The sequence below is a fragment of the Heteronotia binoei genome, chromosome 4 (assembly GCF_032191835.1).
Source record: "Heteronotia binoei isolate CCM8104 ecotype False Entrance Well chromosome 4, APGP_CSIRO_Hbin_v1, whole genome shotgun sequence".
Classification (NCBI taxonomy): Eukaryota; Metazoa; Chordata; class Lepidosauria; order Squamata; family Gekkonidae; genus Heteronotia; species Heteronotia binoei.
The window spans coordinates 106,464,273-106,489,875 of NC_083226.1; the positions used below are offsets into that span (position 1 = coordinate 106,464,273).

The 25,603-nt window shown below is 44.1% G+C and overlaps 1 protein-coding gene and 1 pseudogene across 1 annotated transcript in view; one reads left to right on the forward strand and one right to left on the reverse strand.

Annotated features, from left to right (window-relative positions):
* Positions 1 to 959, reverse strand: part of LOC132569844 (ATP synthase F(0) complex subunit C3, mitochondrial-like) — a 41,191-nt pseudogene extending 40,232 nt beyond the window's left edge.
* FBXL17 (F-box and leucine rich repeat protein 17) overlaps positions 1 to 25,603 on the forward strand; it is a 337,107-nt gene that overhangs the window by 145,504 nt on the left and 166,000 nt on the right. The window lies entirely within an intron of this gene.

The window sequence follows — 25,603 nt, forward strand, 5'->3', positions numbered from 1 at the left end:
TGATTTTATTTCATCTTGTGCAGCGTAGAGCATTTCGGTGGCATTTTCTGCCACTTTAGAAGTTTCCTTTAAATCAGCTGCTAATGAATCCAGTTTCAAATTAACTGGTTGGAGCAAGCTTGTCATTGAACTTGTGAAGAATTTGCATATCTCCTCTTTGAAAGCGAACAGATCTTTCGTTGTTATAGGGCTTTCATTATTGTCAGTATCATTTTCTGGTTGGGAAGAGTTAGTAACGGGCGCCATTTTAGCTGGTGTTAACGGCCCTATATCTCCCACAGTATGTTTAGAAGTTAAAGGAGGAAAAAAGTTTTCAACTGACTTAACTGGATTTTTTGAAGGTTTAGGCGTCTTCCGGGTACTTTTCTTCATTGTTTGTGGCTTTTGTTGTTGTCCATAGCGATTTTTTTAGTGGTAAGGAGGCAAAGAGAGCAGAGCTAACTCAAAGCACGTCTGCCATCTTAGAGCGACGCCCCGCCCCCTCTCGTTCTGCAGTCTTGATTCCCCCCTCCCCCACCCTTAAGGACTGTGCTTCAATGCTAATAGATATGACTATTGCATTGTGTCTGAACCATACATGTATGTGATTGTCCCTCCCTCCCTCAAAAAGGGAACAAGTGGGTGCCACTGTTCATAAGATACAAGCCCAACTGTTAAATTTGTTCTTAGCTTTTTTCTCCCTTGATTCATCTGTTAAAAATAAACTTTAGGGATTGGTCCATTTGCTGATCCTGGGGAAAAATACACTCCCTAACTCTATTTAATTTAGGGTTTGTAGAATCTTTCGGGCTCAAGTGCCGTGTTCTACTGGAGAAAGTTTTCCTTCCAGACGTTTCGTTCTCAGCTGCGGAGAACATCCTCAGTGGCGTTGCAGCCGGAGCAGGCGCTCTGACCTTCTTGGCTGCTGTGCATTGAGAATTTAATTTAATTGTTCATTGAAAAATCTCCTACCTCCTCATGTTCGCTAGGGGTCATCAAGTAGTTTTCTCATGTTTCAGGGTCAATAAAGCTCATAACAAAATCACACTCCACCATATTTTGGGCTACCCTCCGGAAGCTGTAGAACAGGCCTTCAGCACACATCCAATTAACCACCCCCTTTCCAGCAAAATATTCTTTTCATGGGTTATGCTTAAGGGAAGGCCAGAGGAATTCCTCTATGTGGGAATGTTTAAATGCTAATTTATGGCTTGTTGTAACTATTTGTAATACATACAATGTAAAATAAAATAAATTTCACATTTAAATGTACTACAGCTGTACAACTGGTACAGTATTGAGAATGCATGCTATATTACTAGGATTAATGTGTTCTCCTTTTAATTCATGCTAAACTCCCTGTTTCTTTTATACGTCATTAGAGAAGCATTAAACAATATATAGAAGACAAAAATGATCAATTAAATAGACTGTTAATATCCTTATGCCTTTCATAATCATTACACAGATAAATTGTGAACCTAAATTTCAGGTTAATTGGTGGCTAAAGCATATATTTTATGAGATTTATAATTAAGGTTACTTTGGGTCTGTCTTTTGAGAAACATTTGGGGGTTTTTTTCAACCTGCATGAATCATAATATCCCATAAGGAAATTTTTAAAATCTATACTATGTCAGTTACCTTTCCATGAAATATAACTATGTTTTCAGACACTTGGTCCCTGGATTAAGCCAAAACTAATTCAGTCTCTGTTTTCAAAGTACAATGGGCAATGGGATTGTTAAACATTTGGTTCTACAACTTTTTACTTGGGTTTTATTTCTTTTTTTTAAGTCCTTTTATAAAACAAAAGGGAAAAAAACAGGGCTCTTTTTCTAGCAGGAGCTCCTCTGCATATTAGGCCACAACCTCCTGATGTAGCCAATTCTCCAAGAGCTTAGAGGGCTTTTCGTACAGGGCCTACTGTAAGCTCTAGGAGGATTGGCTACATTGAGGGTGTGGCCTAATATGCAGAGGAGCTCCTGCTAGAAAAAGAGCCCTGGAAGAAACTCATTAAAATGTTCTCTTTTTTGTAGTTAATAACTTGTAGTTATTTCCAAAAGACTTAATTGGAGCTATTTATGTAAACCGTGGAGATAAAAGTAATTAGTGCCTTGTATAAAGTCAGTACTTATTTATAATAACCTACTGTTTTATACATTAAATCTCTGGAGGGCCAAAAGACTGGGTTGTCTTTTTAAAAAAGAGAACACAGACAATATGGTACATCTGTAACTTTTAGACACAAATTGTTTCACTTTTTCACCTTATCATTTTGGGTATGACTACAGATTCAGCTCATTAAATTCCTTTTAAGAATCACCTGCTGCTGGGAGTTAAAAGGGGGGATCCCCAAACAGTCTTTGAAGAATTACTGTTAGCAAAAGGATTACTAATGAAGTAAAACAAAAGTAAAAGGCCCATACAAATGTGATATGATTTGCATGAAAGAAGTAATTTAGATGTTATTCAAATAATATATAAAGCATTTTAAACATAATTAGATTTCTAAAAGTGCAATCCTAAACAGAATTGCTGTTTTCCAAATCATCTGAGATCAGTGAGCATACAAAGGTATTAGTCTGTTCAGGATTGCAATGTAATTTGCCTACTTTCTTTCTCCATTGCACAGAGCATTCTTTTTTAGATTGTAAGCTCAGGCAATATGAATGTTCATTGTAGGTTTGCTGAAAACAAAGTATGGATTCACACTAGTGTTTGTTTCTGAGATGTGGCAATCTAGTGATATAAAAAGTTCCCCTTGTATTAGTTTAGTAATTACACAGAAGCTTCATGGTCATAGATAATATATTAAATCTATTACATTATCAATGTGTAGTGAATTAAGAGTACTTTGATTCCAACCTATATTTAAAGGACACCAAAAAAGTTGTTAGAAAGTAATTTGGAATGGTTGCAAAGTTAAAGAGTGACATCGTTGGAAGGAAGGAATCTTTATGTTGTTGCTTTTCCTCCAGATTTTGTTGCAATGCTTTATTTATTGACATAAATGGAACTGGGATAGACCAGACATTGGGGGACTCTAAATGAGTGACACTCAAACCAATTATACCAAAATTGGATCAGGTGGTCACATATGCGGTTCAAAAGGCATATTATTGTAGATCACATTAGCAGGTAATTTTGACTTTGCTCTGTAGTTTATATTATAATCCACTTTAAGACTTTGGGCTTATTTGTTTTGAGCATTCCCTACTCCCCCATCCTCAGTGCCACTTCTGAACTTGAGGAGTTTTTCAGAAACGAATTGTGGATCTCTGCCATCTAAATTTTTTAAAAAAGAAAAGAAACCCCTACTAGGTTTGCCTGAACCTTATCACAATTAAGTCGGTATTTTAGCCAGAGTGCTATCATAGGAGCTAGAGTTTATTCTGTGGACAGTGCGCATCAGTGCGCAAGGTTTAACTGTTTAGGTCAAACTTCTAGCATTCAAAATGTATAATCATGGTAAATGAATAATTAAGAGATTTCTGTTTTGCTGATTCTTATTTCAGCAGTCAGGTTATCTCAGGTATTCATCATTACCAAGAGAGAGATCTTGGGGTCGTGGTAGATAACTTACTGAAAATATTGAGACAATGTGTGACTGCAGTAAAAAAGGGCAACACTATGTTGGGAATTATTATAGGGATCCTAATCCCCTGGTTCAAGTGGGGAGGGCTTTTCCGCCGCCGGCCAGCAGGGAAAAGCCCACCCCCAAAATTAGGTTTTTCGGGGCTGAAAAACTGGAAGTGCTGCCCCAGAGCAGCCACTTGAATGGGGAAGCATAAAGGATCACTCAGATTGCTGCTAGCAACTTGAGTGGTCCCTTTTGCTTCCCATAGGGAAACAAAAAGGACCACTCAAAATGGCTGAAGAGCTCCAGTTATCACTGAGCAGCTTGCAGCTAGTTTAGGCTAGCATCTATCCCTTTTCAGGGATCAGTTTTGCTCCTCTTTTCTCCTCCCCAATTAGAAGGGGGTAGGAGTGAAACTGGCAATGAAATGGCTGGCAGGCATTTGAGTGGTCCATTTTCATCCCCCTAGATACCACTCAAATGGCTGCCAGCCATTTTCTGCCACAGGAGGTGGTGGCGGCCACAAGCATAGCCACCTTCAAGAGGGGTTTAGATAAAAATATGGAGCAGAGGTCCATCAATGGCTATTAGCCACAGTGTGAGTGTGTGTGTGTGTGTGTATATATATATATATAATTTTTTTGCCACTGTATGACACAGATTGTTGGACTGAATGGGCCATTGGCCTGATCTAACATGGCTTCTCTTATGTTTGGGCTACTTCTGATTTTACCAGAAGTGGTCCAAAACATCGTTTGCATGCCCATCAACCTCCCAGAAAATCCCCCCCCCCAAGGCCTCCACCAGGAAGGTAAGGGGGTTTGGCAACCATAGTGAGTGTGTGTGAGAGAGTGTGTGTAAGTGTAGCCAGCTGCTGGGGAGAATGAGGAAATGATGGTATTCAGGGGAACTGCACCGCTGTATATTTATTTATTTGTTTATTTATTTTAGGGAATGGGAAAGTCTCTTGGCTCCACCCCCAAAGTCTCCTGGCCACAACCCCAAAGTCCCCAGGTATTTTCTTAGTTAGACTTGGCAACCCTAAATTATTAGGAAAGGAATTGAAAACAAATCAGCCAGTATCATAATGCCCCTGATATGATAGAGGTTTACAAGATTATGTATGGGATAGAGAAGGTAGAGAAAAATACTTTTCTCCTTTTCTCACAATACAAGAACTCATGGACATTCAATGAAATTGCTGAGCAGTTGGGTTAGAACGGATAAAAGAAAGTACTTCTTCACCCAAAAGGTGATTAAGACATGGAATTCACTGCCACAGGAGGTGGTGGTGACTGCAAGCATAGCCAGCTTCAAGCGGGGATTGGATAAACATATGGAGCAGAGGTCCATCCATGGCTATTAACCACAGCATATTGTTGGAACTTTCTGTCTGGGCAGTGATGCTCTGTATTCTTGGTGCTTGGGGGGTGGGGAGCAGTGGGAGAGCTTCTAGTGTCCTGGCCCCACTGATAGACCTTCTGATGCCACCTGGGGGTTTTTTTTGCCACAGTGTGACACAGAGCGTTGGACTGGATGGCCACTGGCCTGATCCAAAATGGCTTCGGTTATGTTATGTTCTTAAAGGGTGTTTTGATGCTGTCCAAATTAAAAATGGAATCTGCATCTGACAGAGAAACTCTGTTAGAGATTTGTTGTTTGTTTATTGGAAAAGAATTTAGCTGCATGCAAATCCTGTATAGAAGTCTTGTTCTTTTTGTTGTCATAGGCATGAATGTGCTCAGGGCCAGCTAAGAACCTTCTGCAGAAGAAAACTGAATCTTCTGAAACAGAATAAATAACATATTGGAAGTCTACAAGTACTGCATGTAAATATATCCCCTCCTCCAAGATGCTATGCACTCTTGAGGCCTTTCTTGATCTATTTATTTTCTAAAGTAAGGAACTGGTTTGACTGCCATCAACATTCTACCTGTCCTAGAGCAGTGGTCCCCAGTCCATGAACTGCAATCCACAGGTGGGTTTTAGAACATGACCTGCTGGATTTTGAAGTTTTGCTACATTTTGGAGGATCTGCTGTTAGGGGATGCCATGGCTTCTACAATTGCTTTTCTTTTTATTCATGTTGAGAGGAGCAGCAGAGTGATCGCTCAGTGTTAGAGAAGAATCCTCCATAGCTGTGACCATTGGATTGTTACTCACTGTCATAAACTTTATTGTGCTTGGCAAGTGTTTCCTGTCACTGGTTTCTTGATCTGCTCATCACTGTTCTGGCTTTAACATTGCTGAGGTCTTAACCATGGCTCCCCCTCTTCATGTTATATGCTTGCAGTTCAGTGGGTCCAGGTCTAGACTTAACATACTTATACCTCATTAGGTCATGGGAGGGATTTTCTAGTTCATGAAGTACTACTGTTCTGTAATGTATGGCTACGAGAGTTGGACCATAAGGAAAGCTGAGCACAGAAGAATAGGTGCTTTCGAGTTATGGTGCTGGAGAAGACTCTTGAGAGTCCCTTGGACTGCAAGAAGATCAAATCAATCAGCCCTAAGGGAAATCAACCCTGACTGTTCCCTGGAAGGACAGGTGCTGAAATTGAAGCTCAAATACTTTGGCCACCAAATGAGAAGGGAGCACTCACTGGAAAAGACCCTGATGCTGGGAAAAACAGAAGGCAAAAGAAGAAGGGGATGGCAAAAGGTGAGATGGCTGGGCAGGTTACTGATATAACCAACATGAATCTGAGTGGACTTTGGAGGATGGTGGAAGACAGGAGGGCCTGGCGTGACTTTGTTCATGGAGTCGCAAAGAGTTGACTGTGCGACTGAACAACAACAAACTGTTCTGCATATCTGGGAGACCTAAGAGTATGCACAAAGTCCTATGTTATCTGTGGGTTGTCTCATTTTGCTGCCTTTGAAATTAATACTCAGCCATTAACTTTAATATTGGAGTGAACAAATTGGTGCCAGTGAGGAGTTGTGTAGTTGAGGGGAGGGATAAACAATTGGAAATTCCCCCATCACAACTGCAGAACATTTGCATCTAACCCTGAAATTCAGCAGTTTAGCATTATAGCTGCTCATCTAGCTGAGTTGTACAGCACAGAAGAGGAGTATATTTTCCTTTCCTCCCTTTGCTATGTAGGACAGTGGGAGATATACAGCTCTTCCTTTAGGGTATAATAAACTTTTAGAGGCTTTCTTTTTTTAACTGGCACTCAGCTCCCTCAGCATGGTGTGCTCCTAAAGAACACTGGTCTCATCAGGCAGTTTGATTTTTTTTTTTTTAACAGAGTGGTATTTTTCTAAATTTTTAGGCGCCCTACAGCATATGTACGTACTGTTCCCCCGGGAAATTATGATAGGTATTAACTTATCAGGTTGTTGTTAGGAGGAATGGTGATACATACAGGTGAGAACACTAGACAGTGTCTGCACAGATGGGATTATACATGTAGATACTCACACAAAATTAAGGGGTGGTTTGTAGTGACACTGGAGCGATACATTCTGGAGCCCAAGATAAGCTGCCAGACTTGATTGCCTTCTTACAGAATTTTTGTAGAGGGAATTGTCAGTTTTGTGGTAGTAAAGCTAAAGATGGAAAATCAGAAAGTCCATTAAACCATACCATATATTCATTTATTGTAGTTTTTCCCTCCCTTCTGACTACTCTCAGCAGTCTTTATCTTAAGGTGTTTTAATCATCTAGTTACCATCATCTAAAGTTTAAAGGGGGATATCTTGTACAATAATGTTAAGGCTAACTTTGCATGTCTAGTTGTGCTAGCATGAATTTTTGTGAGTTCTGAATTGTTTAGAATGTTCTTAATTATTCAGTATATCTGAAAGGTTTGTTAAAAGAAACATGTATGTATCTATTTCTGAATGTTTAATTGAACACTATTGCACATGAGACAATTTAGACCTGCTGCATCATAGACTGGATACTGCTACAAAGAACCTGCCAACCCTGAAGAAACATGTTGAACAGTAGGGGGAGCTGTGAAAAAAACTTGTGGCAGTTCCACTGAGAAAGTAAAAAATACATCGGAAAAGTTAATCAGGACCACAGATAGTTTAGTGCCTCAGAATCAATGAAAATGACGGCAGTGTGGATATTGAAGGATCCTTAGTAGAATGAGCAACATTAGAAAATAATATTTCAAGTAGTAACAGAAATTCTGTCCTCAATTTAGGATATCACTGTCCCCAGCTAATTTAAACAGAACCTCTCTATGCAGAAGAAAGAAAAATAATTTGGAGAGATGTAGCACACTGAACAATAAAAAGTGAAGGGGTGTAAAGTACAGCATTTTTTACTTAATGTCTATCTTAAAGAGATGCTGTACCATAGACTGTTCTTGCATAATTTCTATGACACCACTCACTGAACCCATAACATAGCAGCTGGTTACTTTCCTTGTATGTACTTCTGTGTTCAAAGAAAAACCTTGCAGGATCAGTTCAGGAGAAGGTAATAGATTTTAAATAATGAATAGATAGATATCTTGACTCTTGATCATTTAGCAGATGACCTTAGATACATGAGCAGCCATCCTTAAAAAAAATGTTTGTTTGTTCAGTGCCAAATTAAAGCTGTGACTTGTACAAGATACATTGAATATTTGCTATAGAAGAAGAAATTTGTTTTGTAACTGTATATCATATTTTATGTAATGTCATAAATGAATGCGAGATAACAAAGGCCAAAAAAAAAAAAAGATCAATTGCATGAAGAAATGAAGAGAATAGGGAAGAAACTTATACCAGTTTAATGTGCAGTATGCCAAAGAGCTGGTAAGAATTAAAGGGAGTCATTAGCATGTTATTGATGTTGCCATAATACAGAAAAACATAGTCCTCAAACGTCTAGGCACTGGCAAGTTTATAAATAGTGTCCTTTATTAGCAGTTATTATTATAAGAAATAAAACTGAAGACAGCCATAGAACAAAGGGCTTTGCAGCCAGTCCAGATATATGAAAAATAGGAAAACTGTCATATATTTCCTGCTGCATTAGGCAGCACCACCAATACTTTTATGACCCCTTTATTTATTTCTACCTGCAAGAGTATACCTGTTTGGTATATAATGCGCTTACGGCAGCCAGTTTTCATAGTTTAATTTCTGTGTATAAGTTCTGTTCTTTTTGCCTCTGTTGTTCCAATTTATTTTTATTTATTAATTTGACTTAATATCCCACCCTCTCTGCTGAAGCAGGCTCAGGGTGGCTCACATTGAAAGGTCATAAAAACCAGTATTAATAAACCAAAACATAAAAATATAAAGTACATCATAAATAAAAACATATAAAACAATATCATAATATTACCCTATATTAAACAAAATACATTTAAATGCATGATACAGTTTTGATACTGCATTCCACATGTCTTGTACAGGACATAGGTTTAATTTGATGCTAAAGTTGAAATTATGAGTATTTATATGCATTTGGCTGGAGGTATATATACCATTAGTGCCACTATTGTCTGAATAAGAGTCTAAAGAGTTAACCAAATATTCAAAAAAAACCCAAACTTTACCTTCCTCTTAGTGATTGCTTTTTTTTTTTTTTTTTTGTATTCTCTTGGGAATACAAAATATCCTTTAGGACAGGGGTGTCGAACTCATTTGTTATTAGGGCCAGATCTGACATAAATGAGACCTTGTTGGGCCGGGCTATGTCTGGTTGGGCCGGGCCATGTCAGGCCAGACCATTTGTGTACCCATTTAAGATTAGGTAGCAGAAATATAAACTTTTATAAAGACACAGACAACACACAATTAAATATATTTTTTAAAAAACCTTAAAACGTGCTTAAAATATTAGCACTCACTGTTCTTAAAGGTGCTTTCTTTATATTTCTCTCATGGGATCCAGGGAACTGGGCAAAGGAAGCTGTGACTCTTTCCTTCCTTTCCCAGGGGACAAGGGGAGGAACCTCAGGAAGAAAGGCTTGGCTCAGTAGCTTTGCTGTGAGATTGGGAGAGCCTGGAAAAACAAGCTCTGCCTCCTCCCCCTTCTTCCCTAAAGGAGGAGCCTCAGCCAATGGAGAAAATAGAGGTTTTGCTCTGTAGCTCCTGTGTGAGTAAAGCGAGCTGTTATGCAGAAGGAAGCAAGAGGGAGGGAGAAGGAAGCAGATGACAGCAGGTTGCTCTGAGGCCTGATAGGAGCCCTCTGGGGGCCTGATTTGGCCCCCGGGCCACGTGTTTGATGCCTCTGCTTTAGAAAATAGAAGTGGACATAGGAAGATAATTGTACACAGTTGTCCACAAAGTAGTTGACTGTCAGATTTTGACATGTATAAGAATACATTTTTAACAGGTCAGATGCAAATGTTATTTGCTTGATATTTCTCTGGAGATTCCAGGAAGTGGCAGTCTGAAATTGCAGAGGAATCACCTCTCATGAATTCTAGATTGAGTACTCCAGCTTTTGGCAGCCCTTGTGGGAAGGACCTTTCCACATAATTGCTAGACTGATCTTGTGTGGGTAGGAGCCCATTAACTTTGCTCTCAGCATAGTTTATTGATCTTCAGTTTTTCCCCCCAGCAAAGCAACTCTTGTTTTCCTCTTTCACCATTTCTTAGGAAAAGTATTGAGGGCCTAGAAACCCATGCTAGTAGCCAGAAGCCTGAGCGTGGTCTGAGGAAGTCAGTCTCTCCTTTCTAAATTGAAAGTTTTCTCCTCTGTGCCTTCATGTTCTGTTCATCAGGTGGCAGAGATAAGGGCAGCCATGGTCAGAACTCGGGAGCTGTATGCGAGGCTGGTATAGGCGTCTGCCTCAAACACCAGCTGGAAGTATAGCATGGTAGCAGAGCAGCAGACAGAGCTTGAATACACTATTGGCTGCACACAGAGGCCTTGAGGCTGTGCCCATCATTTTTGCTACAAAGGATTCAGATGCCAGTGACAGTGCACATTCCTGACCAACATCTACAGACTTTAGGAAATTCTGAGGAATCAGGGGGCAGAGAGGTGGGGGATATCTCTTTTCTTAGATGTGGCAAAGAAAACACCCCATCACAACCTCCTTGACTGTATTACGCATATAGACCTTGTGAGACTTCACAATGCATTCTAGTGCTCTTCAACATACAGAACTTTATAAAAGCCATGAAAAGAGGAATGTGCAAGCCTAGTTAGAAGAAGGTTTTGCATTGTATCAGTTATTGTTGGAGGCTGTGCTGATCTTCGTGGTCTCTGTGCTTCACACTAATGGGATGTAGTGCGCCTGCACCAATCTCGTGCAGTACTTCTAAAGACTAGAAAAAAGGATTTTTGTGCCCTCCCAGTCGGCATGCGCACATCCACCCTGCATGCCCACTGGGTGGGGTGCAAGGATCCTGCCAGTTCCTTTCTGACTGCTGCGCAGATAGGACTTACCCATCTCCTCCCTTCGGTACGCGTTAATTCTCTTCAAAGTTTTCTTCTTTTCTCGTTACTCTAAAAAAACAATTGGACTTGGTGAGTGATACTCACTGTTCTCCGGTGGTCTGGTCAGTGGGTCGGTCCGACTACTGGGTATAGGCTCCTCCTCCTCATCACAGGGTCGGGTCTTCCAATTGATCCGGAGGGGGGGGAGTGGCCTATACCTCCCAGAACTCTCCAGTTTTTTCCCGGCCCTGCATGAAGCAGGACGGCTTTCTTCTGAGCGCCTTTGGAGAAAAGTGCGGAAGATCCGGACGAAGAGGAAGAACAAAGGCCAGGAGCGTAGGGGTTGGTCCCCAACAAAACCGGCAGAGGGGCAAGCTGTCGGAGGGCTACTCGCGAGTAGACCCGATTATCAGAAACGGCAGAGCCCTCTGGACCTCTGTTTCCCCGCTGACGCGACAGAAACAGAGCAGGAGGAAAGCGGCACAAAGCTGCTTGAGCCCGAAAACTGCAGTGCGGTGAGTCGCCCGGTAGTGGGAAAGGTCCTGGCATGGTCGGGAAGATCGACTAAAGCCCCGGGAAGAGGCATGGTACAGACAGAACTGCCTGGAGCCCAAACTGCGTTGCAGTGAGACGCATGGCAGCGGGGAGAAACCCTTCACGGAGGCCGTTAGCGGGACCGAGGGAAGGGTGGAAGGCGCCTTAAGATCTGACAGGGGGCACAGTGAAGGAATGTTGCCTTTCATTTTAGGCTCTTCGCGCCCTTTTATTTTCTTATTGCCTCTACTTTCACTTTTGTTTCCAGTGACGCAGGGAAGCAACGAAATGGCAGCTAGTTCAAAGAGCAATTCCCCCAGTGAGTTCGACCTGCCTCTTCTGTCAGGAACACTGGCCTCTCAGCAAGAGTCTCAGAACCCTGATCTTTCATGGGAGGATGCCAAGGCAAATTTGCTGCAATGGCTTAAGCAAGAAATGTTAAAGGAGTTGGGGCAGGACCTCTGTCAACATCTGGACTCCCCTGCTTCCTCGATGATGCAAAAGAAACAGGAGGGAAGGAAAAGAGGCAGAGATACCAGCCCTAGTGACTCTCTGGAGTGGCGACCTAAGGGCAGGTCTCATTTAGGTTTAGATTCGCCTCTTCTAAGTTCGGCTGAGGAGTCGGAGTGCTCTGATCAAGTCAGACAGGGAGGAAGGGGAGCTTTCAGAAGAGGAGGAACAGCCTGCTACAGTGCAATAAGAACATAAGAGAAGCCATGTTGGATCAGGCCAACGGCTCATCAAGTCCAACACTCTGTGTCACACAGTGGCAAAAAAAATTATATACACACATACACTGTGGCTAATAGCCACTGATGGACCTGTGCTCCATATTTTTATCTAAACCCTTCTTGAAGGTGGCTATACTTGTGGCCGCCACCACCTCCTGTGGCAGTGAATTCCACATGTTAATCACCCTTTGGGTGAAGAAGTACTTCCTTTTATCCGTTTTAACCTGTCTGCTCAGCAATTTCATCGAATGCCCACGAGTTCTTGTATTGTGAGAAAGGGAGAAAAGTACTTCTTTCTCTACTTTCTCCATCCCATGCATTATCTTGTAAACCTCTATCATGTCACCCCGCAGTCGACGTTTCTCCAAGCTAAAGAGTCCCAAGCGTTTCAGCCTTTCTTCATAGGGAAAGTGCTCCAGCCCTTTAATCATTCTAGTTGCCCTTCTCTGCACCTTCTCTAATGCTATAATATCCTTTTTGAGGTGCGGCAACCAGAACTGCACACAGTACTCCAAATGAGACCGCAGCATCGATTTATACAGGGGCATTATGATACTGGCTGATTTGTTTTCAATTCCCTTCCTAATAATTCCCAGCATGGCGTTGGCCTTTTTTATTGCAAACGCACACTGTCTTGACATTTTCAGTGAGTTATCTACCACGACCCCAAGATCTCTCTCTTGGTCAGTCTCTGCCAGTTCACACCCCATCAACTTGTATTTGTAGCTGGGATTCTTGGCCCCAATGTGCATTACTTTGCACTAAGCTGCATTGAACCGCATCTGCCACGTTGACACCCACTCACCCAGCCTCAACAGATCCCTTTGGAGTTCCTCACAATCCTCTCTGGTTCTCACCACCCTGAACAATTTAGTGTCATCCGCAAACTTGGCCACTTCACTACTCACTCCCAACTCTAAATCATTTATGAACGAGTTAAAGAGTATGGGACCCAGTACCGAGCCCTGTGGCACCCCACTGCTTACCGTCCTCCACTGCGAAGACTGCCCATTTATACTCACTCTCTGCTTCCTATTACTCAGCCAGTTTTTGATCCACAAGAGGACCTGTCCTTTAACTCGGCTCTTCCCCCTCGAATATTATTCAAAATTGCTCCCTAAGGTTTTAAGGACCCTTAATTTTGTGGCAACTCCTAAAGAAAGGGAGGAACTGGATCCTGACCTTCCCACAGGCTCAGGAGAAATGATGCCAAAACTGAATAGCTCTCAAACAGGGGTTCCTTTGCCAGCTGCCTTTTTCGCTATGTTTAAGGCAGAGTGGGAACGGCCGGCTAAGCCCAAGGCCACCCAGCAAGTTTTTTCTAAGCTCTATTCCCTAATTCCGCAGGCCACTAAGAGGCTAAAGTTACCAACGGTAGATGACCCTTTAACTAGTCTTATCTCTAATTCGGTCCTGCCCATGGACGCAGATGGTTTCCCCAAGGATCCATGTGATAGAAGAATAAGCAAGCTTTGCGCAAGGAATTTGAGGCATCAGCCTGGGCCATTAAAGCAGCCACAGCATCCTCATTGTTTGCCAGAACAATGTGTACTTGGGCTAATAATTTAGCAGCAGCGGATAGTGGAGCTCCTAAGGAGTTCAAGGACGAGCTGAAAAAGATTGCCTTATCTGCTGCCTTTGTGGCAGATGGTTCATTAGATACCATGCAGCAAGCGGCTAGAGCCATGGCCTGTGGCGTGGCGGCTAGATGCAACATTTGGCTTCGAAATTGGGAGGTATATACTGCAGCCCAGGCTAGGGTGGCAGTGGTACCCTTTAAAGGAGCCTTGTTGTTCGGAGAGGGCCTAGATAGGTATCTCACTGAGAACAGGGATAAAAAGAAGGTCCTATCCTCTAAGGGTAAGGAGGCAAAACAGAGGAAATCCTTTCCTTCCTTTTGAGACTCCAAAAAGCCTTCTAGACCAGGCTCCTTTTGTTCCTTTAGAGGAAAGTGGCAACAGAAGGGGCGTGATTCTAAACCCTACTATTCTGAAAAGTCAGACCAGAATTCTAAACCCCCCTCAAAAAAAGGGGGATCCCAATGACTATGCTGGTCACCAGGCAACAGGGAGAATAGGGGGTTGTCTCTCCCTGTTCGCAGACACCTGGAATCATTCTATTCAAGACCGGTGGGTTCTGGAGGTGGTGGCACATGGCTACGCCATAGAGTTTCACTCCCTCCCTCCCAACTGCTTTCGTTGGGTCCCGCAGAAGCGGGATTTGGCTGCTCACAGAGCAATGTTGTCAGCCATTCAGCATTTGGTGGATATACGGGCTGTGGAGTTAGTCCCAACACCCCATCAGGGGTTGGGAATTTATTCAGTAATTTTTTTAGTGCCAAAGAAGAACGGGGAGTTCAGAACCATCCTGGATCTGAAATGGCTCAACAAGTTCGTACCAACGAAGCATTTCAAGATGGAGACCTTACGGTCAGTGTTGCTAGCCATTCAGCCACAGGATTTCTTGGCCTCCTTGGATCTATCCGAGGCTTATTTACATGTTCCCATTCGGGAATCATACAGAAAATTTCTGCGTTTCTCCTACGGGGGAAAATATTTTCAGTGTCGGGCCCTACCATTTGGTCTGAAGTCCTCTCCCCGGGTGTTTACAAAGATCTTGGTAATGCTGGTGGCGGAGCTGAGACTGCAGGGTGTGGCGTTCCCATATCTGGACGACAACTGGTGAAGGCGGGGTCATACCAACAATGTCTGGAGGGCATTCAGCAGACCGTGACCATCTTACGTCATCACGGCTTTGTAGTAAACATGGAAAAGAGCAATCTTCTTCCCTCACAGAGGCTAGTGCACCTGGGGGTAGAGATAGATATGACCATGGACAGAGTTTTCTTGACTGTAGAGAGACGGGAGAAGTTCTGCTCCCTATTACAGGGGGTTCTGCAACAACGCAGGGTATCGGTTATGTCTCTAGCGCAGTTACTAGGAATTATGGTCTCGTGTCAGGACCTGCTGTTTTGGGCCAGGTTCCACACTCGACCCCTTCAGTTGTTCCTTCGTCCTTTCCAGGACATTATAGGGAACAAAATTCACAAAATGGTGACGTTGTTGCCAGAGGTTACAACCCAGTTACAGTGGTGGCTGGATCCGGTCCGCTTTCTTCCGGGCCATCCACTCTGCGAACCCCAGAGAGTATGTGTGACCACAGACGCCAGTCTATGGGGCTGGGGGGCTCACTCGCAGGATCAAATGATTCAGGGACAATGGGAGCCCCACGAGATGAAGCGCAGTATCAACTTCTTGGAGCTCAGAGCGATTCGGCTAGGGTTGTTAGGTTTGCAGGCAGTCCTGATAAGTCGGCATGTCCTAGTAAAAACGGACAACTCAACGGCCAAGGTGTATGTGAATCTCTTCACGCCGAGGCGAAGGTTCTTTTCGAATGGGCGGAAGCCAATCTCCAGTCAATCAAGGCGGTTCATGTTCCCGGAAAGGACAACCTGCTAGCGGATTGGCTCAGCAGACGTTTTCTGGACCAGACGGAGTGGATGCTGCACAGAGATACCTTCAGTCTGATAGTGGACAGATACGGTCCAGTGTCGGTGGACTTGTTTGCCACGGCGGAGAATCGTCAGGTGGACAGGTTCTTCGCCAAAAACAGAAATGTAGAAGCAGAAGGGACCGATGCGCTCAGTGGCGAGTGGCCGACAGGGCTACTGTATGCCTTCCCACCCATTCCACTATTGCCCAGGGTGATTCATAGGGTAGTGGAGTTAAGGGCAGAGATGGTGCTTGTGGCTCCTTTCTGGCCAAGACGGGCGTGGTTCCAGGAACTTCTGAGGTTGTCGGTTCAACACCCTTGGCGACTGCCAAGGAGGGGCGACCTCTTGACTCAGAGCAACATGTCACATCCTCAGCCGGACCTGTTACAGTTGACAGTTTGGAGGTTGAGCGGTTGCAGCTCAAAGGTCTAGGTTATGCCAAGAGGGTGGTGGACACTATGTTGGCGTCACCACTTGGAAGGTTTTCTCTTCGTGGTCGGCCCAGCAGGATTTGGATCCGCCGAAGGTGAACGTTCAAGGTGTTCTTTGTTTCCTACAGGAGGGGGCGGACAAAGGGCTTTCCACTAGTACACCGGCGTCAGGTGACTGCCATCTCTGCTATCCAAGGGGTGAGGGGGTGTAAGGCTTTGTCCATGCATCCGCATATTAGGCGTTTTCTGAGGGGAACTGCACTTCTCAAACCGCCACAGGTGCACATCGCATCCCAGAACCTCCAGCACCGAAAACTCCTGCAGAAAAATCTTTGTTCCCAGCGCCGAAAAAGACTCCACTCTGACCACCGAAACCAAGGTCTCCACTCCGACTCCTCCCTGAACCTGCAGAAGGCGAAGAATCCTCATCCTGTTCTGGGGGATCAGGCGACCCGAGGAAGACCCAGGATTCAGATGCTGAACCCTTCCCTCCGCAGGAGCTCTCCAAGGATGCCCCAGTCTCCCTCCGAGCTTATGGAGACTTTATAAAACAGATGACACAAACACTTAAGCTACCGGTCACCTAACCCCAGCTTGTTGTTACTGAGACAGTATTCAGTATCGTCCAATGAGACACATTGACACCGTTAGCCCTTCTGATGACATCTGTATTTCTCCAAGCAGCCAAGGCCACCTGGTCAAAACTGGCATCCACACCAATTTCATCTTGATGCACAGACCATTTGTATAAAATACAGGAGTCTGATGCTTCATTCCTATTTAACCATCCTAAACCAAACTCAGTAGTTGTGTTGTCTTCATCAAAAAGTAAACGCACACACTGCTCCCCTCCAGACAAAGAGGGCAAGAAACTTGATGCTATTGACAGGAAAGTCTACTTGGCTGGAGCCTTGGATATTAAAACCACCAACTATGAGGCTTGCATGGCAAGGTAACGATACGGCTTATGGGAAAAGCTGATGTACATCTTACCATCCCTACCTGAAGACAAGAGACAAGATCTTAAGCATCTCCAGAAGGAAGGGATGCTTGTGGCTAAACAAGTAAATGCTGCCAAGCATTCCCTGGACGTCATTGCAGTAATCCTCACCACAGCAGTCACTCTACACCAATACATGTGGCTATGGATCACTACTCTCCCATAAGACACTAGAACTTGGATGGAAGATCTTACCTTTGAAAGGGAAGGCCTCTTCAGCTCTACAACAGACAGTACTCCAGGATCTGGACAAGAGTATCAAAACATCCAAAAATTTGGGAGTTTGCTCTTCCTTCTCCAGACCCAAGACCAAAACTTGGAACAAGGCTTGGGCTCGGAAACGCTATGTTAAATCATCTCCAGAACCAACCTGGTCACCCAGACCTCAGCAAAGCCACTCCAGAACCTCATATGGTGCTAAATCAAAATTTTCTCTTCAACAACATCAACAAAGGAAGAAGGGCAGCAAAACACCCAAACAGGGTCTTTGACTTCCTTCCCCACCAGCAGCCAACAACCCACAAGCCTCCCACCCGCCTCCATCCCCACTTATCTACCAGGGAGATGATCACCTCTGACCACTGGGCCCTCTCCATCATAGCTGAAGGTTACCAGATTGAATTCACACAACTATCACTTCCATCAGGGCTTATTGTCATTCCTCAATCAGACGTCCTCCTGCAAGAGGCTGAGAATATGCTTTTAAAACAGGCCATAGAACCAGTTCCCCCAGATACTCTCCTATTTGGATTCTGTTTCTGGTAATTTACAGTCCCCAAGAAAGATGGTGGCCTCCGACCAAACATAGACCTCAGAAACCTAAACAAATTCATAACCTACAAAAAGTTCCGCATGGTCTCTCCACAGCACATTCTCCCCTTCTTTTGGGAGAGGCCTGGATGGCCACTCTGGACTTCCACCGAAACATCCATCCATCCACTCTCTCGACCTTACCTCCATTTTGCCATCGGGTACAAACAGTTCCAGTACAAATCGCTTCCATTCGGCATCTCCATAGCCCCATGGGCCTTCACAAAGATGATGGTGGTAATTGCAGCGCATCTCCATTAGGAATGTGCAAAAAAAAAAAAATCGGTAGTACACGGATTCGGAAATATACGGGGGGTGGGGAATACAGAATCCCGTATATTTCTAAATTCCGTAGTTGGAATAGCCGCATATAAAGTAGATGCGCGGCTATTTCCGAATATATGGCCCCATTATACCCTATGGGCCATTGAAATCAATGGCAAATAGGGTATATTTGAAGCCGCCTGGAGGGGAGGGGGTTTGAGGGAGAGCCCCCAAATTTGCAGGGGACCTGCATGGGACTCTCCCCTACAAACCCCCCAAGTCCCAAAAAGATTGGGCCAGGGGGTCAAATTCCTGGGGCACCCAAAGCCAAACCTAACTTCACACCAGAAAATCTCTATAGGACCCAAATGCACTATATACATCTATCTACTCTACCACACAAAACACAATCTGCTCAAGGTCTGCTCTGCAGACCTGGCTGCAGCAAACCCAGATGCCAGCTCTCCAGCCCTGCCTCAAAGAATGCAGGGAGAGCTGGCCAAGCACAACAAGCCTGCTGGTTCTGGGTGTCACACCCAGGTGCCAGCTTCCCTGCCACAGAACACACAATCTACAGATGCCAGCTCTCCAGCCCTGCCCCAAACAACACGGGGAGAGCTGGCCAAGCACAACAAGCCTGCTGGTTCTGGGTCTCTCACCCAGATGCCAGCTCCCCCCCCCCCCCCCCAAAAAAAAACCAGAACCAGGAGAAGGCCAAGAAACTCACCTGTTAAAAAAGTGGCCTTTTCACCAATAAGAAACCTCAGGCCAAATCAGTCAACAACACCCCCCCCCCAAAAAAAAACCAGAACCAGGAAAAGGGGGACAACAGGACAGGAGGATGCAAAACCTGCAGCAATAGAGAATAAATCCAAACAGAAGGCCAACACAAACTCAACTGTTAAAAAGTGGCCTTTTAAACAATGAAAATTAGGCCAAATATCACCCCCCCCCAAGAACCAGAACCAGAAGAGAAAAGGAACAACAGCAGCACAACACAGCAACAACAAATCAAACATAGAATCCTTTTAAAACAGTAAAAAACTTAACTTTTAACAATACAGGAACTTTACCAACCCCTCCTCCCAAAAAAACCCCTTCACCCTAACCCCGAGGTATCCAAGCCACCCAAATCAGGAAAAGTAAAAGGACACTGCACTTTTAAAAGTCCTCTTACTAAAGTAAGATATGAGCAAATTGGCAAAAAAAAACCCACCTCAAGCCCTCTCCCCCAGCAGAACCCCCTAGCCCTAACCCCTGGATAAGTAAAGGGACTCTGTCTTAAAAAGTCCTTTTACCAACTATAATAAAAACAAGAACCCCAAGACTGTCTTACCTTAGACGTCTTCTCTACTCCAGGCAAGTCTGGCAAGGCTGAGAGAGAAAAGCAGCAGCTGAGGCCAAGGGCCAGCACAGCACAATCTCTCTCTCACACCAACACACACCAACACAGCAGCAATGGAGGAGTCCAGCCAGGCAGACTCCTTAAAAAGGTTCTCTGGCCCTACAGAGAGCAGTTTCAAAAAATAGTACTGCTCTGTGATTGGCCAGACAACAGTGCTTACTTGGATACCCAAGTAAGCAAAAGATCAAAAGAACAACAATGTTGCTGATCAGCTACACAACAGCCCTGCAAATGCATGCTTTGGATTGGCTGCTGGGGCTCCTTTCCCCTCCCCCCCCCCCGATCTACGGGAGAGGCGGGAAAAGGCAACCAAAGGTGGGAAAGGAGGCAAGCAGCTCCCCTGAGGCTGCAGAAGCCCCTTTCATGCCTTTTCAATGGATTTCCGTATACTTCCGAATATCTATACGGAAGTATATGGGGAGCCATACTCGGCTCCCGCATAATGGGCCCCAATTGGATTCGGCTGTATGCGATTCCGTATACAGCCGAATCAGGGGTGATTCGGCAGTTGATTCGGTTTGGCTGAACTGAATGAACCGTCTCAAAGGCATCCTCCTATTTCCCTACATAGACAATTGGCTGGTGGTGACTAAGTCTTCCACATCCTTGCAGCAACATTTGTAAGTGACCATAACTCTTCTACAAAATCTGGGCCTACAATTCAAAGAAATCCTATCTAACCCCTTCCACAAGGGTACAATTTATAGACTTGGTCAAATGCAGGGCTTTCCTCTCCTCTGACAGGGCTCAGAACATCATATCTCTCACAAGGACGATTTGTCACCAGAGGGACACATCAGCCCACCAAATTCAATGACTTCTGGGAATGATGACTGCGACTACAGTTGTCCTGTTACATGCAAGACTATGCACATGACCGCTTCAACTGTGGTTTGTCCGGACATTCCGACCCACATTGTATCCTCAGAGTTGAAGACTCATATTACCACAAGAGATCCTAGGCTGTCTTACATGGTGGGAGAGGCAAGGGAACCTGATGCGAGGTGCATCATTTCAAATTCCCGCCCCATCTCACGTAGTGACAATGGATGCATCTCTATGGGGCTGGAGAGCACATCTTCAGGCATTTGTGTTGGACCCCCCTGGGAACAAAACCTTCAAGCCTGCCACATCAACTTTCTAGAGCTACTAGCAGTCAAGTATGCTCTACACTCCTTCCAATACCTCCTGAAGGGCAGAGTGGTCTTGATTCTAACAGACAATACCACGACCCTCTATTATATAAACAAGCAGGGAGGGACAAAGTCTCACAGACTATGTCATCTGGCTCTAGACCTCTGGGAGGACTATCTCAATTGGGACATATACCCCTAGCTACTTACCTGCCAGATGCCCAAAATGTCATTGGTTTCCGTCCCTGCTACAACTGTCAGAGACGGCATTTTACCAGTTTCCTCTGGAATCGGCTCTCCTCTTAGGCCATGAAGGCAAGCTTCTTCACCACAACGTCCTTCACTTGAAGTTGATGGTTTGGAAACTTGGCAACTGTTGGTGAAGAGCAGAATTGACTATGTCTTACTTAACAGTAGAAAACCGTCTACAAGGTGCTCATAGATGGGTTTTCACACATCCTTCTACCAAATGATTTCTAAAGGAACTCATTAGGTTGTTCCCACATACCATGTTCCCAACTCCACCCTGGGATCTACCCTTGGTACTGTATCATCTTACACTACGTCCTTTTGAACCCATGGCTACATGTTCTTCACACCTGCTGATCTGGGAGACCGCATTTTGGTTGCCATTATATCCTCACATAGAGTTGGGGAATTGAGAGTCCTATGATGCAATGCACCATGCATTTCCTTCTCAGACATGGGTGTTTTGTTAGCCCCAGACCTGAATTTCTTAACTAAAGTCATCTCGGAATTCCATTTATCGGCGAATATTGTGTTACCTACCTTCTACCTGAATCCATCCTTGGCTGAGAAACAATGCCTCCACACACTAGATGTGAAGAGAGCTCTGTCTTTTACTTACACAGGACGCAGGACACCCCAAAGACGTTCTCTCTGTTTGTTTCCTATGTCCCACATTCACTGGGAACTGCGATTTTATCACAATGCCTATCCAAATGAATAGTGGATGCTATCAAACTCAGCTTCCTGCTGGGAAAGAAGCCTCTCCCCAGTCCAATTTGCACCCATTCAACCAGGGCACTCGCGACCTATACTGCTTTCCTCAGAGGAGTTCCCTTAATGGACATCTGCAAGGCTGCTACATGGGCAACTCCCCACACATTCGTCCGCCACTATGCCTTAGATGTTCAGAATATGCAAGGAGCTCTAGTTGGCAGAGCAGTTTTACAAGCAACACATTTCTGAGCACCTCCAGTACCCTCCTCCAGGTAGGTCTCTGAATTGCTTGCTAATCTTCCATCAGTGTGAAGCAAGGAGACCATGAAGAAGATAAACAGGTTGCTTACCTGTAACTGATGATCTTTGAGTGGTCATCTGTGCATTCACACTACTTGCCCTCCTTCCCCACTGCTGTCGGTCTGCACCAGGCACCTTCAAGTCCATCAGTGGGGCCAGGACATTAGAAGCCCGCTTACACCAGTCAGAAGGAAGACAAGATCCTCGCGCCCTGCCCAGTGGGCATGCGTGGTGGAGGCGCCACATATGCCGACTGGGTGGGCATGAAAATCTTTTTTTTTCTAGGCTTTGGAAGTACCAATCGGGATCAGTGCAGGCGTACTATATCCTATCAGTGTGAATGCACAGATGACCACTCTCAAAGATCATGAGTTACAGGTAAACAACGTGCTCTTCCATTTTGAACTTGTTGTACTCATCATTAATTATTATGACTGTGAGGATTCTGATTTCTTGAAAAAGAAGTATAAAAATGCTCATCGGGCTTTTGGAGCCAGATAATTGATATTTATCTGCTTGAAAAATAGTCCTTTTGGAGTGCACTCTTATCTTGCTGCTATAATAAGAGACTTTTGTGAACACTCCACTTAGAACACTTTGTTTATTATTGCTGAAAATGGATTTGGGATGATGTGTTAGGATTGGCCATGTACTGTAAGCCAAAATGCCTTCAAAACGAGGTTGCGGAATTGTCAGGTGGGCACCTGGCTTAATCAGGATCTTTTACCTGTGCAGACAGGATTCCACGTCCAGAAATTAATGCTTAAAAATATTAGGGACTCTAATTAAGTAAAACAATTAAAATTTATTCCAGAAAAATATAGGCTTCAATACAAGATAAAATACTCATAAAATCATTCATACAGTCCTAAGAAAAATAGAGAGAGACATAGAGACAACACATGGGTAGACAAACAGGGTGATAATTACCAAGAAGGCTCCAATGGCGACGATAGAGGATGGGGGAAATGGTCCCAAAACTGATCAGGTATCGGGGATGGATCTAGACAGCGGAACTAAGGTACTGCTAGATGCACACATGTGGGAGCTGTGTTTGAGGTTAAATAGACTACCTTAGACCCTCAGGGGCTGGGAGGTATAGGGGAGGAGAAAGGGGAGGCTCTGCAGTGACCATAAGGGCTGGACTTCTGCAGTAGCCAATAGCAAGTTAATTGGTGGCACCTAATTGAGTGCCCATGACTGACCAATGAACAAGCTTGGTCCAGGGATACCTGGTTGGACTTTCAGGTTGCAATGGACTAAGGTGAGGCTCCAAAATGACAGTTGGGGAGAAGAATGGGGGCGATTACTGGGTGGGGAGATGCTTAAGACTATTAAACTTATCTAAAAGGGTGACAATAGAGAGCCTAATCATTGCCTAGGTAACACCCGATTTACACAAAGGAACTTGGCTCTGGCTGAAGATGGTCTTCCTCTTCTTCAGTCTTCTCCTTGCTACCAGTCTTTGTCCTGGATTTCGTTGGACAAAGGCTAGGGTGGTCTGGCAGGATCCGTGCCTGGATAAGCTTGATGATTCCATGGGTGGCTCACATCTGTTGCGTACGTGTGCCTCCCACTATCCTGAAATGGAGTCTTGGTACTGCTGGAAAATAGCTGGTGTTAGCCTCTTAAAGTGGATTCTATGGTCAAGGCTGAAAACCTCTTGGTCTGGATAGCTCCTAACGGCGCTCTTTTCTTCCGCTCCAAGATAGAGATGGCGTTCGCCCAAAGCGACTGGAAACCATCTGCTTTCTTTGCTGGCACTCTTCCAGAAACACGGAGCGCTGCTTTAGCATTGTGGCTGTTAGTAGTCATAAGTCCTTTCCATTCTGGTAGGCAAACTCATGTCCTTCTGTCAGATGTGTGAGAGCTCTGTCTCCAGGCACTCTGGCACCCAGACGGGTGACTATGATGTTCTGGAAATTAGGGGCATTTCCTTACAGTACTTGTTTGTATGCTTTCTTATATGTTTTTGCAACACCTAAAATATATTTCCATTTGTTATTACATTGTTTCCATGGTTTATCATTGTATTTTGACTTAGCTAGCATACCATGGTGCTCATTGTAATTGGTAATAAATTTTGGCAGCCATTTTGTGTCTCGCTGCACCTCTTGTAGTTGCAGTTTTGTGGCTGCACCTACCATGCTGTATCAGAATCCTAGGGTTGCCAGATCCCCAGTCCTGGTGGGTTTCCCCCCAATTTCAGGGACTCTAATCTGCTGCCAGTAAGCTGGCCTGTGGGGGAGGCCCCAACCCAAACAGTCACCTCCTACATTGACGTTAGCATGATAACATCATGCAGAAGTGTTGCTCTAGCATTTTGACCAAAACTCATAGAATTTTCACTAAAATGCTAGAATGTTATCTTGCAACTTGCCAAGTGTGATGATGTCACTTCTGCATGACATCATTGCACTGATGCCCAGGCTTCCCACTCCTGGAAGGCACCTTCCCACCCCCTCACCAGCCAAGTAAGTAGACTTGGCAACTCTATAAGTCCAAAAAGTACCCACAGGGTCAAAAAGGTTGAGGAACCCTGTGTTAGAGGATGTATCACCAAGGCTTCCTCTCAGTAATGTCTATACAAAAGGCAGCTACTTAGCATTTATTCTGAACCTTTATTTGGTATTATCATATTTGCTTCATCAGAGTAGCCAAGAAATGTCTTCAAAATGTGGTGTAATATGCTGGAGACATGTCAATTTTCTGCATCCCAGTAGTTTCAGACTGTTCCACCCCTGAACTAACAGCAAAATTTTTAATTTCGACCCTGTACTTCAAGTTTCCTACAACATGGGATAAGATAATTAGTTTCTGCATTACAATTCCTTACATTAGGGTATAATGGAATAAGAATGTTGGGTTGGTTCCTTTTAGAACAGCTTGCTATGTACCATAGCAGATACAGGCAATTCAATTCTTATGAGATAGACAATTTTACAAGAGAACAACCTCTTGTACAGGGGTTCTCCAAGGTTTTGCTTTTTCTTTTAAGAGGCTTTTCCAGGACATGGTCTGGAAATTTGTATGGGAAGCCACTTCCTTAAGAGGTTTCATGTACAATCCCATAAACACCATTAGCTTTGAGTTCCATAAGAGTGTTTATAATGCCAAAGGAACTTAGACTACAAAGCCTACCTTCCATGTTCAGAGGACAAATGAGAGAGGACTGTGCCAGTCTCATAATAGTGCAATGCCCACATGGCACCTTAAGGCCCTTTGCCTGTCACCTGGTACTGGAAGCTCTATAATAAAGTTTACTTCAGCATCTGGTATGTATAACTTGATTCTGGGGTTTGTTTGATGGGAGTGAGTGAGGCAAAGGAAATGTAATATTAGCTGCCTGTAATTAAGTGATAGAGTAAACTGCCCAGACAAATGAAGGGTAGTTAACTGATGTTGCCAGAGCTGCATAATCTGTGTGCTATCTATAAAAGGTCACCATTAAAATTTAATAACTGTTGGGCTCAGACACATACTCTTTGTCACTTTCTTCCATGGTGTAATAAAGCCTAATGTGCAGAAGCTCTGATCTTTCACAGCCTCAAATGCTCCTCTGGTAAACCAATCATATTAAATGTTATTTTAAAGCTACCATGAAGTTAAAAGTCTTGAAACTTCTGAAATTA